General features: G+C 37.8%; 1 protein-coding gene across 4 annotated transcripts in view; it reads right to left on the reverse strand.

The window, feature by feature from the left end:
• LOC138043285 (delta-1-pyrroline-5-carboxylate synthase-like) overlaps positions 1-12500 on the reverse strand; it is a 183722-nt gene that overhangs the window by 158906 nt on the left and 12316 nt on the right. The window lies entirely within an intron of this gene.

The following is a 12500-nucleotide window of genomic DNA, read 5'->3' on the forward strand; positions in this document are numbered from 1 at the left end:
TGTTGAGTAAACTCTAACACTTCCCATAATCTAAACCAAAATGATAGAATAATTATGATAAGCAGATTTCTAAGATAATGCTTTTTCCATTCACGTGGGATCAGAATGCATGCATTTTCAGCAGGATCCACTGAATTGTGACTGACATGTATTTATTTATGTAAACTGTTTATCATTCTCGGTCAATGTTAAGAGAACTGGCACTAGCAAATTACTGAGTGTGTGCAGTTCACATTTAAAAATGTGGAGCTTACTGCAAAAGGTTGATGACAGCCTTGATTTCAACCAGTGGCAGTTTGTTCCCAAACCAACCTTGTGACCTCCCACAGCTAGCAAATAGTTGGGACTGTGGTGTATTTAATTGCTTGCCTGTATGAAAGGTGTCTGGTCACCAAAGCAATCATACTTTCAGATCAACATAGCATTCGATCCAGATATCAGAAAGCAAAATTTATGATCCTGGAGCTCTAAAGCCAGACCTGTCTTCTTGTCTATCTTACAATGTTCATTTACTTAAGGCATCACCACTCAACATTTAGAAGGACAAATACTATGCTTCGTATGTTTCGTAGTGGAGGACAAAATAACTTCACATGGAATAACAGTGTAAAGATGCCCAGTTTAACTTAAATTTGCATTTTAACATTTCTTGAAAACATTCTTCAAATGTTGAATGATGTACATGTAAATCATCAGTAGCACTGTGTTTTTTTCCTAAAGACTTTCTAACAGCAACTTGATCACTCGGATTTGTTGTGCATTGACACACCTGATGCGGGTGTGACTGCCTCTCTCTTTAGCTTTGTTACTGTTGGATGTCGTTCAAACTATGTGGTCTGTCTTTGACTCAAATGTTTCATTGCTGCATTTTTAGGCCCTAGTCTTCCCAATGTAGTTTCTAGTCAAAAGCAACATCATTTCAAAATTATTGATTAAAGTTGTGACGGGAACATACAGACTGTAAACAGTGCATAAGTTTTGTCTTGGAAATAATTTAAACAAGATCATACATGTACATGTAATAGTAATGTTGTCAGTTGGACGTCTTAAATTGTTTCAGGTTTAGAGATTATTTTGCATGGCATGTACAGTAATGTAGTGTGATTGATAGTGTAAATTTATGGAATTGCATTTCATTAAGTTACATCGGTTAACTGCGTTAGTGATGGCTTCCTGTATGGGGATTGAGGTGTATAGGTACACCACAACAAGGCTGCATTAATTTTGTTGGTGGTGAGATCGCCAGATTAGTTAGTTAGTTAGTTAGTTAATTAGTTAGTTCTCTCAACGTCATGAGGTGCATAAGGCTGTTACTTTCTCTTGCCAACTAGCCCTGTCTTGCGCTGCACCCCTGACATCCGCCCAGCTGTTCCACCTCTCTTGCCTGGATTCTTTTTCCACCATTCTTCTCCATGTGGTTTTAGGTTGTCCCACTTTTCTCTTCCCTTCAGGTTGCAACTCCATCGCCACCATGCAGTCATCATTCCTCCCCTTTCTGAGCACATGGCCAATCCAATTCCATCTTCGCCTTTGGATGTCATCACTGATCTTCTTTACGTCTGTTACTTGGGAAATTGTGTGGTTTCGGATACGTTGCAGCCACCAAATTCTTAGAATCCGTCTCAGGCATGAGAATTGAAATCCATTCAGCTTCTTCTCCTCAGCAGCTGTTAGTTTCCATGCTTCACATCCATATAGTAGAACTGGTCAAACCAATGCTCCGTGTGTTCCAGGTCTTCCTCAAGTTGAAAAATGCTCCTCGTGCCTTACTTAAGCGTTTCTTGATGTCTTCTGTGCCACCAACCTCTTTTGTCAATGTTGTGCCCAGATATACAAACTCTTCAACGTCTTCGACTTCCTGTCTTCCAATCATTCCTTTGTCTTCTCTTCATGTATTCATTCTCATCAAAAAGACAAGAATGCCAGACTTCAAAGATGGGCCGAGCACTTTGAGGAGGTACTAGTCAGGGAGGCCCGACAAACACAATCGAAGAAAACGAAGTAGAGACAGACGAAATTAGTGAGATGGATACAACAGAGATAAGGGAAGCGGAAGTGAAGCAGGCACTGAAGAAGACAAAGAGTGGAAGAACACCTGGAGTAGATGGTATACCAGCAGAGCTGTGCAAAGCAGATAGTGACGTGGCAGTAAAGGAGTTGACAAGACTGTTTAATAGAATATGGCATGAGAAGAAGGTACTTGACCAATGGAAGAAAGGCTTGATAGTGAAAACACCAAAACAAGGAGATTTGAAAGAGTGCAAGAATTGGCGTGGTGTGACAATGTTGCCTGTGGCCAGCAAAGTAATGGGGAGATTCATTGGCGAGCAACCACTGCACTGCATTGGTTCGTTGGGTCATATTTTGATGTCCGGCCGGGTTTTCAAGGTAAATAGGTGTTTGAGGAAAGGACCAGAGGTTGGGAACTCATTTTGTAGGCAGCTGTTTTTTCATGTTGCGTTGACCTTGCGCTCGACTGTCTTGGCTGACACATGAGCTACATGTACTTTCTCGCATGTGTTGGAGTCGTTAAGGTGTTCAAGGGTGACTTGTGTACGTGTCATGTGGTATTATACAAAATTCAGTGCCTTGTCACTTGGGAGGCACATGCAATTCTTTTCTTTGAGTTCTTTGATTGCTTTCACGTCAGAAGAACTGATGTTTGACCTCTTCCATTGGGGGAGTAGTGACTTAAGAATGGTTTGGAGTTTTAGATGGATACTCTGGAGCTTATTTTCAAGCTCGTCTTTAGAGCTGGGTCTGTAGATGTGTCTGGTTTGGGGGTGGGTGATAAAATTTGAGGGATAAGGATTTGATTCGTGGAGCTGTTTCCAGCGCATTTGGTTGGCAAGTCGGAAGAATGCAACGTTAATTCCTGTGACTGTGTGTTCACTGACGTTATGAGAGAGGCTAAACTTTGGGCCTTTAGATAGGAGATCGCTTCTTGGGTGTTAAGTTGACCTGTGAGGTCAGTATTGTCAGTGGCGTTGCGGTTGATTTCCGTGTTTTATGTATTGGGAGCTGCATTTGTTGGATTTAGTCGGCTGTTATTTGAGGTACTGGCGTTATCGAGGTTCCTGAGGTTGATTAGCTGCTTTAGAAACTTGATGCTGTGTAGTTTACTGGCTGTGTTGTATGCCAAGTGTCTTCGAGAGCGGATTTTAGCTGCCATCTCAGGTGTGAAATCAGACGTTATCTTCTCATCAAGTTGTCGTTGTTCGTCTAGTTTGATGGCGATGATTTTCTGGAGTGCTCTCTTGTTTTCGTTTAAGATGAAGCGTTTCGTTCTTTGCCTCAATTTCTCTGTGATAGATTTGATTCCGTAGTTGTGTGGCAGTCTGAGGTTTCCGATCGTCTCAGGGAAGATGCTGTGTGCAGAGCATTGACAGAGAAAGGAAAGTATTCGCTTGTTGATAGCCAAAGTCTCGCTGTTGTCCTCTCACAAATACACTCGCTATTAGTAAAGTGACACCTTTTTCCCTTTTATTCGGCCCTCACAGAATATTTTATTTCATCTCATCCGTCCTGGATGATGCAGTTGAGCGGCGAAAGTTCAGACTTTTAGTTTAAGTATTTTACAGTAGTTCAAGGCCACATTAGTATTTTTATTCTTTTAGTCAAAATGCTACTGAAGGACAACATCCAAAGACTTTTTGCACTGTGTTACACTTGAACTGCACTGCTCTCAGCCAATCAGAATCAAGTATTTTTTTCATGTACGGTATATTATTAGGTTCTAAATTTCTTGACAGAGGAAGCATACTTGTTAAAGGTCAGTTTAGGTTTCTTGCTGATACTTAAGAATCTATCGTACAATAATTTATTGATAAAAATTAACATCCACTCAATGAGGGTCATTTACCATGTGGAAGTTTCTAAGATTTTACTTATACATATGATATAGAGTGAATCACTACACAATCCAAAATTTTAAGGTAACATTACACCTTCACAGGCAAAAATATTCCGATTTTTTTTCTTATCCCATACTAATCAATACTACTTTAACTACAGTCATTTAAAAAAAAATAGTCCAAAATGTTAAACAAAATGCGAATTAAACAGCAATTAGAAACTGTGAAAACAAGGAGTTTGGTCATGTTTTCTGCAGGAAAGTAACCATGGTCTTGAATTTCAAGTTGCATTGTTTGTCATACAGTAAACATCACCAAATTTTTTTAAACATTGTAATTCGTTTACTCCCTGGGAATAACAAGAAAAGGTTCCACAGTAAAACCGTAAAAGAATCACCATTGTAAAAAAGATGAAATTAAAAAATATAATAACATTTTTTCGGTTCGTCCCAAGGGACTCTGCAGGACATGTCTTGTGTTCCCATTGGCTCTTGTTATCTACAGTTTTTGTGTGTTGACAGGTGGTGGATCAAAAGGCATGAAAAGTTTGTAAAACTCACAATGGACTTCGACTTAAGACCTTTATCGGTAAAATTAATTTTTGCTAGGCATAACTTATTTGAAATGAAATTTTCTTCACAACCAATTGAAATATCAAAAAAGCCTCAGAAGCCTTTGTGAATGACATAATACAGAAGGCTTCCATTGCATTAATATTCATGAAGCGACTAGGAGTATTTCTACTCCCCCCTGGATGGGATGCTAGTCCATCGCAGGGTTACCCTCAGCATTTTCGCCGGTACCCATTTATGCACCTGGGTGGAGAGAGGCACTGTGAGAGTAAAGTTTCTTGCCCAAGAACACAACACAATTTCCCTGGCCAGGACCCGAACCTGGACCATTCGATCCGGAGTCGTGCACACTGACCATGAGGATAAAAATGTGGGGTTCCATAAAATAATCATACCTTCAACTTCCCCCCCCCCCTCGCCCAGCCTCCCCGGATTTTACTCTCTGGGAAGGAAGCTTTAACTCCTCCACCCCTTCAGGTTTTCCAAAGTATGACATACACCCCCAACAACTCCTGTTTAAGAAAGAAGAGTTAAGCCATTTCAGTTACCTACTGTTGCTATTATTAAGGTAAGCAATCGTCACATACTGTAATCAAAATAATTTTACTTCACTAATCAAAAACAAAATACACAGCTTACTTGTCGAAGTTAAAAACATAAATTCCATGCCTGATGACAAAATACATGCACATGTACCTTGACAGTATGGACACAATGACAAAGTGGCAATTCTGCAGCAATTTTTTGGTGATAATGTACATGTACATGTACGTGTATATTATCACCAAAAAATTGCTGCAGAATTGCCACTTTCTCATTTTACACACGACTCAATTGTCGCAATCATCACATGCTTCTAAGGTTTTGCATGATGATATTTGAAACGACGGGCTGATTATTTGAAATAATTATAACTAATACTGTACAAGTGATGTGTCAACTACTTTAAGCAACATTAAGGCAATCATAATTTTTGAAGAAGTTGTCTCAAGCACAGGCACTGGTGTCTTCTCAAAGACTTGTACATGTAACTAAATGACAGCCACATCTACTGTACACAACAAAGAAGTGCTATCTCAGTTCCGACCTGATCACTTCCCCTTTTCGGGAGAAAGAATACTCATGTACCTTCTTTACATGGAACAAAAGTGTTCATGAAAGAGTTAAACTAATAACATTATTCATCTCCTCAAGAAAGATCTACATGTAACTGTATCAATTTGGCAGAATGAATCAAGCTGACCCTCTGGAAACTAATTTAACTGTTTAACTGTTGCCATATACAACCAAACTTGCAAACATCGAGGCCGATATCGAAGACATTTATGACTTCATCAATTACCACATGGAAAAACTAGAGTATTTAGAGAATCAAAGCCGAAGGAATACGATCCGAGTTGATGGGATATTGGAGGCAGAGAACGAATCTTGGGACATTAGAGAGGAAAAAGTTAAAGAAGTCCCCAAAGACAAACTTAACTTGGAATTTGAGCCGAACATTGAACACACCCATCGTGTTGGTAAGATTGTTACTGGTATTAGGAGACGTCATACAATTGTTTGCCGGCTTCAAGACCGGAAGCAGAAGGAATTGATCATCAACAGTGACCACAATTGGAGGAAGCCAAAAGAAAAGGGAAAATTGCGTACTTTGTCTTGGACAAAATAATTGTAAAAGATAGTCCCTCTAACTCCAGATAAGTTTATTTACAGTTGTTTTTTATTGTTAATTTACACACATATAATGTAGCATGTTTGAAACTACATTTACAGGTACATGTATACTCCTTTTAAAGGCCCACGTTCATCCTGCAGGCATTGCATGTCCAAGAAACAATTTTCATATATGAAAATCCCGTCAAAGCTGAACTGCATCCAATCAGATTGCAACAATATGCAATGCGAATTTCCATAACAAAAACAGACAGTCGAAAAGCCTGTCAGTTGAAGGTGGGCCTTAAATCACCTCGATAATTCTAGCTTTTCACTTGCTCTTTATGAACTTCAGAACGCTCCTGTGCACTTCAGTTCCGAGAGGTTTTCTAGTCTTTATTACAATCCAATTCTCACAAACTTAAACACTTCTCTGACTCAGTCTGACATTCATTTCAATGCACGACAGACATCCTGCGATTACTTTATAGAAAATTAATTTAACAAAATGCTTAAACGTGAAAAATATTCAGATGTTGATTTTTCTTTACTTTATTTGAATATTCGTAGTCTTCAGCATAATAATAAGCTGACTACTTTATTATCATCTTTAGAGATCAATTTTTCTATCGTCAATACATGTACATGTATTTCTGAGACCTGGCTGAGCGATTCTTTTCCCTCGGTTGATATTGATGGCTTTAGGTTTGTCCACAAATATAAGCAAAATAGACCTGGTGTAAAGACCAGGGGTTAAAAATATAATAGTTATTGTTGGCATTGTTTACCGACCACCAAACCAAAGTGTTTATGAATTCCTAACCAAAATCAATGAATCTTTAAGCCCAGTTTCCAAATAGTCGTCCCTGTCGTTACAATCGTCTCTGTCGCTTAAAATTTTTGGAAGCGACAGGGATGATCATATGGAAACGCTCTAGCGATCACCCAGGACGATCATTGCAACAGAAACGATTAGTCGTCCGAGATAGACTCGAGTTCTATCCTTGCGACAGAGATGACCTGAAAAGACTCTCAAGTGATCACATATTTTTAATGGAAACCGGGTTCAAACGATAGAAGCGACAGAAGCGTTGGGACATATCCCATGATGCCCCTGATTGCTTACTTCACGTCCATATACACGCTTCAAAATGGCCGCAAGCAACTCAAATAACACCTCTACATACAGCAGTATGAATGTCTTCATAACAAATTTTCGGATTATAAGATTTTTAGGATTATAAGAACAGAAGAACCAGAGAAAACGCCTGGGAAACGATTGGCCAGAAATTCAGTCTTACTGCAGAGGAAGCCGAGAAGAAGTATAAGAACATTCACACTAGTTATACACGCTGTCTGAAGAAAGTAAAAAGCATTCCTTTTGGGTCCGGAAGGGACGCTGTCCCGTCCCAAAGACTGGGGAGATTGCAAACCTAATGGCTCGATCAACACATACATGTAAGCCACAGAAAAAGTGCGTCTAACTGGCCAAAAGTCTTCTTCTTTGATTGGCTGCCGCGATTTTAATTTTGATTTAGTCGGCAAAGAAATTCATAGTGCCAGTCTTTTTTACCGTTTGATCCGATACAAACGATTTAATGGAAACCAAGGTATCGCAAGAATCACTTCAATCGCGTCTGTCATTTTCCACCACGGGAAGCTCTTTTCAAGCGACAGAGACGATTCTAGCGACAGGGACGACTATTTGGAAACCAGCCTTTAGGCAAAAATCTCTAGGAAAAATAAGATATGTTTTTTATTGGGCGATTTCAACATAATTATTAAAATACCAACACCATCATTCTACAGGCCAATTTCTTTTTTTCTTTTTTTTTTGTATTTTAATTTTTTTTGACTTTACAGGTATATAATACAAAAACGTAGAAGAAGATACAAAACAGGGCTTACAATACTTGCACAAGTTACTTTGATTATCAACTGCCACGAAAACTATGCTACACTATACTACACTAAAACCAAGAAATACTTAACAAAAATTAAATAAAAAAATAGATATACAAGTATAAATAAAGTGTACGGGAATTATAGAAAACAAAATTTGGATAACAGCTACTATTGTATTCATTGTATTAATGGAATTAGAGGTTTCCATTTTTTATTGTGGAAATGGATTTTGTTCCTTTTTCTCGCAATAACGCGTTTGGTTTCAAACGTTTTCTTAAATTTATCGACTAACAATCTTCATTTTAGAGGGCCCTTATTTAACTTACAGCGATAAATAAAAAACTTACTTTCAAGGACAATGTAATTGATTAGGATGTTTATACTATCGCTTGTATCTAGAAACCCGAGAAGAACATCCTTAATGTCAAAGCTAACAGTTATATTTACAGAATTAAGAAGAGCCTTCAAATCGTCCCAAAAAATATGCACTTTTGTACAATAAAAGAAAACATGTTCTATGGTTTCTAACTCCTTTTCACAAAAATCGCATAAAGGAGAGTAGACTTTTTTAAACATAAACAGCATCTTGTTTGTGTACAAGATCCTGTTTAATAGTTTATATTGGAATTTTCTTAATTTAGTGTCCAATGTTGTTTTGAAAGGCAGCAAGTATATCTTTTCCCAGTCTAACTGGGATGTGTGGGTACTGAAAAAAGCGTTGTATTTCCTCTGCGCTATTGGTGTAGAAGATATCTTAGAAACAAAACTTTCATATAATAACTTCGATTGTAGACTTCACAAAAAAAACTCTTTTCCCTTCAATACGTAAATAAAAGTCATCTGGGAATAGGTCATTTGTTTTTGAGGCCATAGAAGTTTTATCTGTTTTTAATACTTTGCACCATCCTTGCAGAAAAGCAGCAAGGAGACTGAAAAGTAGGAAATGCTCAATTGGTGAGAGTTGAATATACAGTGTAATGGCTCCTTGTTTGACTTGAGCTCTCCCCTTGTGTCATAGAGATCTCCAATTTTAACAATTCCAAGATCAACCAGCCTATTGTTATAAATTGACTTAGATTCAATACAAATGAACCGATTGTTCCATATGACTTGATTTGCTATTTCAGAGAGTGAGGAAGGGTTGTCCTCGTTTAGAAAGGCCCATGTCACAATGCATTCTTCGTAAAATTCTGGAAGAGCTATCGATAATTTAGTGTGGTTGAAATTACAATGGAACAAGAATTTCCCCCCTACTTTTTTAAGATAAAAATCCAAAAAAAAACTTCCAGCTGGCACGATCGGTGGACAGATATCTCTTTATACAGATTATTCTCTGGGCAGAGATCATAGACTCAATATTGGGCATTTTTAAGCCTCCTTTATCAATTGGGTTGATAAAAGCTGTGCGCTTTACCTTGTCATTTCCTTTCCAAACAAAAGAATATAATAAAGTATTAATTTTTTTAATAAACTCTTTTTTGTTTGAAATGAGAACAACCCTGTATAAGATCTTTGGTATAGCAAAAGATTTGATCACTTGAATTTTTCCAAGTAAAGTAAGTCCTCTCCAGCTCCAGTTCTTCAACAATCCTCTCAGAGATTTCTTGATTGATTCAAAATTTAGTTTATAAAACAGTGAGTGGTTAAAGGTAAAATTCACCCCTAAAATTTTTATGACTTTACTTATTTCATTTACGGCTAGTTCTGAGCTACTAACTTCCATATTTCCGAGTAAAAGAATTTCTGTTTTTTCGTGATTTACCTTCAATCCGGAGTATGTACTAAACAGAGTAAGAGTATCAAAAAGCTAGGGTGCCGTACGATAGCTTGTCCCTAACAAAAGATGTCATGTCAACAGCAAATATGACTAATTTGATTTCATTACCATCCACTACAATACCCTTGTTTTCATCGTTATTACGTATCGATAATGCCAATAACTCAAGTACTATTATGAAGAGTGATGGTGAAAGCGGGTCCCCTTGGCGAACGTCCCTCTTAAGATTAAAAGAGCGAGTGGAAAAACCATTGCTAATCACACAACTTGTTATATTTCTATAAAACGTTTTGATCCATGCTAAAACGGATTCACCAAAGCCAAAGAATTCCAACGATTTGAGAAGAAAATTCCAATTCAACGAATCAAAGGCTTTCTCAAAGTCTATTGCGGTCATTATACTTTGGCAGTCTCGCATTTTTGCAAACTCCATGACGTCGCTTATCGTACGAACTGCGTCAAAAATGGTTCGTCCTTTGACAAAGACATTCTGATCATAATGAATGATATGAGGCAAAACTATCTCTAGTCGTTTAGCAATGGCTTTAGAGCCAATTTTTACATCAACATTCACTAGAGAAATCGGTCTCCAGTTTTTGATCAATCTTCTGTCTTTGTTCTTTTTCTCAATTAAAGTTATTACGGCTTGTTTTTGCATCGTTGATAATTCTCCGTGAAAATAGGCATAATTCAAAGAGTCAACTAGAAACGATCCGATTTCTGGCCAAAAAAACTTGTAAAATTCTACTGTGAGCCCATCGTTCCCAGGAGTTTTATTATTGCTGAAGGTCGACAAAACCTTAAAGCATTCAGAATAAGTTAACTGGCCCTCACACATTTCACGCATTGAATCAGTTAACTTAGGAGATGAAGAGAAATTTTCAAGAAAGGGACAAGTTGAATAGTCACTTCGTATTCCTGACTGTTCGTCGTAAAGTTTCGAGTAAAAACTGTAAATTTCATTCGTAATAGTGCTCGGGGCAGTAGTCTCTTCTCCATTTGTCCTAATAAGTTTTCTTATGCAGAAGAATATGTAGAATTGGAAAAAGAAAACAAAAGTTTACAAGAAAGCCTGAACATCGCTCAAAAAGACATCGTCGACCTGAATTTGTCTTCAACCGCCACGTGTGCAACACTGGAAACCCACGCAAAGAATCTGGAAGACCTCAATGCTAAAATAAAACATCTTGAATGCCGCAACATCAAGTTAGAAGCATACACAAGACGTGAAAATTTAAAAGTGTTTAATGTTCCAGAAGGAAGAGGTGAGTCAACTTCTGCTGAAGATCAATTTAAAAAAGTGATGCGCGATAAACTTCCCAGAGGAAGATATCGAACAAATCCGTTTCGAACGCGTTCACCGCATCCCTACTAAGAAGAATACGAGTCGAGGACAGAACTCCAAACCTAGGCCTATTATAGCTAAATTCAGCTTCTTTCAAGACAAGGAGTATGTTTGGTCTTTTGTTAAAAACTTGAAAAACACCAACATTTCAATTGCGAATGATTTCCCCCGGGAAATTGATGAAATACAGAAAACGTTATATCCCATCTTGAAAAAGGCCAAACAGAGAAAGCAAACAGCCTATTTTAAAGTTGATAAGCTAATTATAAACGGGCAAATCTACAGAGGTGAAGAAACAACCAATCTCCCATACTATGGTCTCATAATGGACACAAGAAATAGCGGAAACCAAAGCCAAAGCGGTCACAGCGCGACAGCACATCTATAGTTTAATTTAGTTTAAGGTTTATGTGTGTAATAAGTGTTAAACTACTTAACCCTTCTTGTTTAATTAGAAATGTGAATGCTCGGGAAACTTCTTACTTCATACGTTACTGTATGTTTTTTTGTAGATTAATAATTTGTTTTAGGCGAATATTATCGGTTTATGTGCATTATACTTTCATGCACTCTGCTATACCATCGTTTTCATTTTCGTTTTATATGACTTCTTCTATAATATCACTTCCCCGATTCAGCTACAATGACCGATCATTCTCTTAATCTACTATCTCTCAATGCGAGGGGACTAAGCAATTTCAGAAAAAGGCGAACAATTTTCACGTGGTGTCGGAAACGAAACTCGGATATAATATTCCTGCAAGAAACTCATTCGACATTGTCAACACACTTAAAATGGAAAAACGAATGGGGTGCAGAACTTATTTGCTCCCATGGGAGCTCAAACTCTCGAGGTGTTGCAATCTTGATCAAAAAAGGTCTTGACTGCGTTATTCACTCTCAGATTGTAGATACATCGGGGAGGTATATCGTTCTTAAAGCCACTATCAAAGATAAAATGTATGTTCTTGTAAACATTTATGCACCAAACAAAGACGAAGACATCATTAAATTCCTCAAAAATGTGTTAACTAAGCTGCAGACCGAAAATTTAGATTCAGAAGAAAATATTGTGATTGGAGGTGATTTCAATTGTCCTCTGAATCCTATACTGGACAAAAAAGGTGGCATAATGACACCTAGGAAATCTGTGATAAATTCCATCAATGATGTCCAAAGTCAATTAGATCTTGTAGATATATGGAGAGTAAAAAACCCAGAAACTAAAAGTTTTACCTGGAGTCAACAATTTCCGCCGATATTTTGTCGCCTGGATTATTGGTTGATCTCTAACAATTTACACGACTGGGTCAAAGCCACAAATATAATCCCCGCCATCAGAACTGACCATTCTGCTATCTATTTAGAATTTGGGAACGTGGACAAAGAGGCTA

Source organism: Montipora capricornis, chromosome 3, assembly GCF_036669925.1.
Source record: "Montipora capricornis isolate CH-2021 chromosome 3, ASM3666992v2, whole genome shotgun sequence".
NCBI lineage: Eukaryota > Metazoa > Cnidaria > Anthozoa > Scleractinia > Acroporidae > Montipora > Montipora capricornis.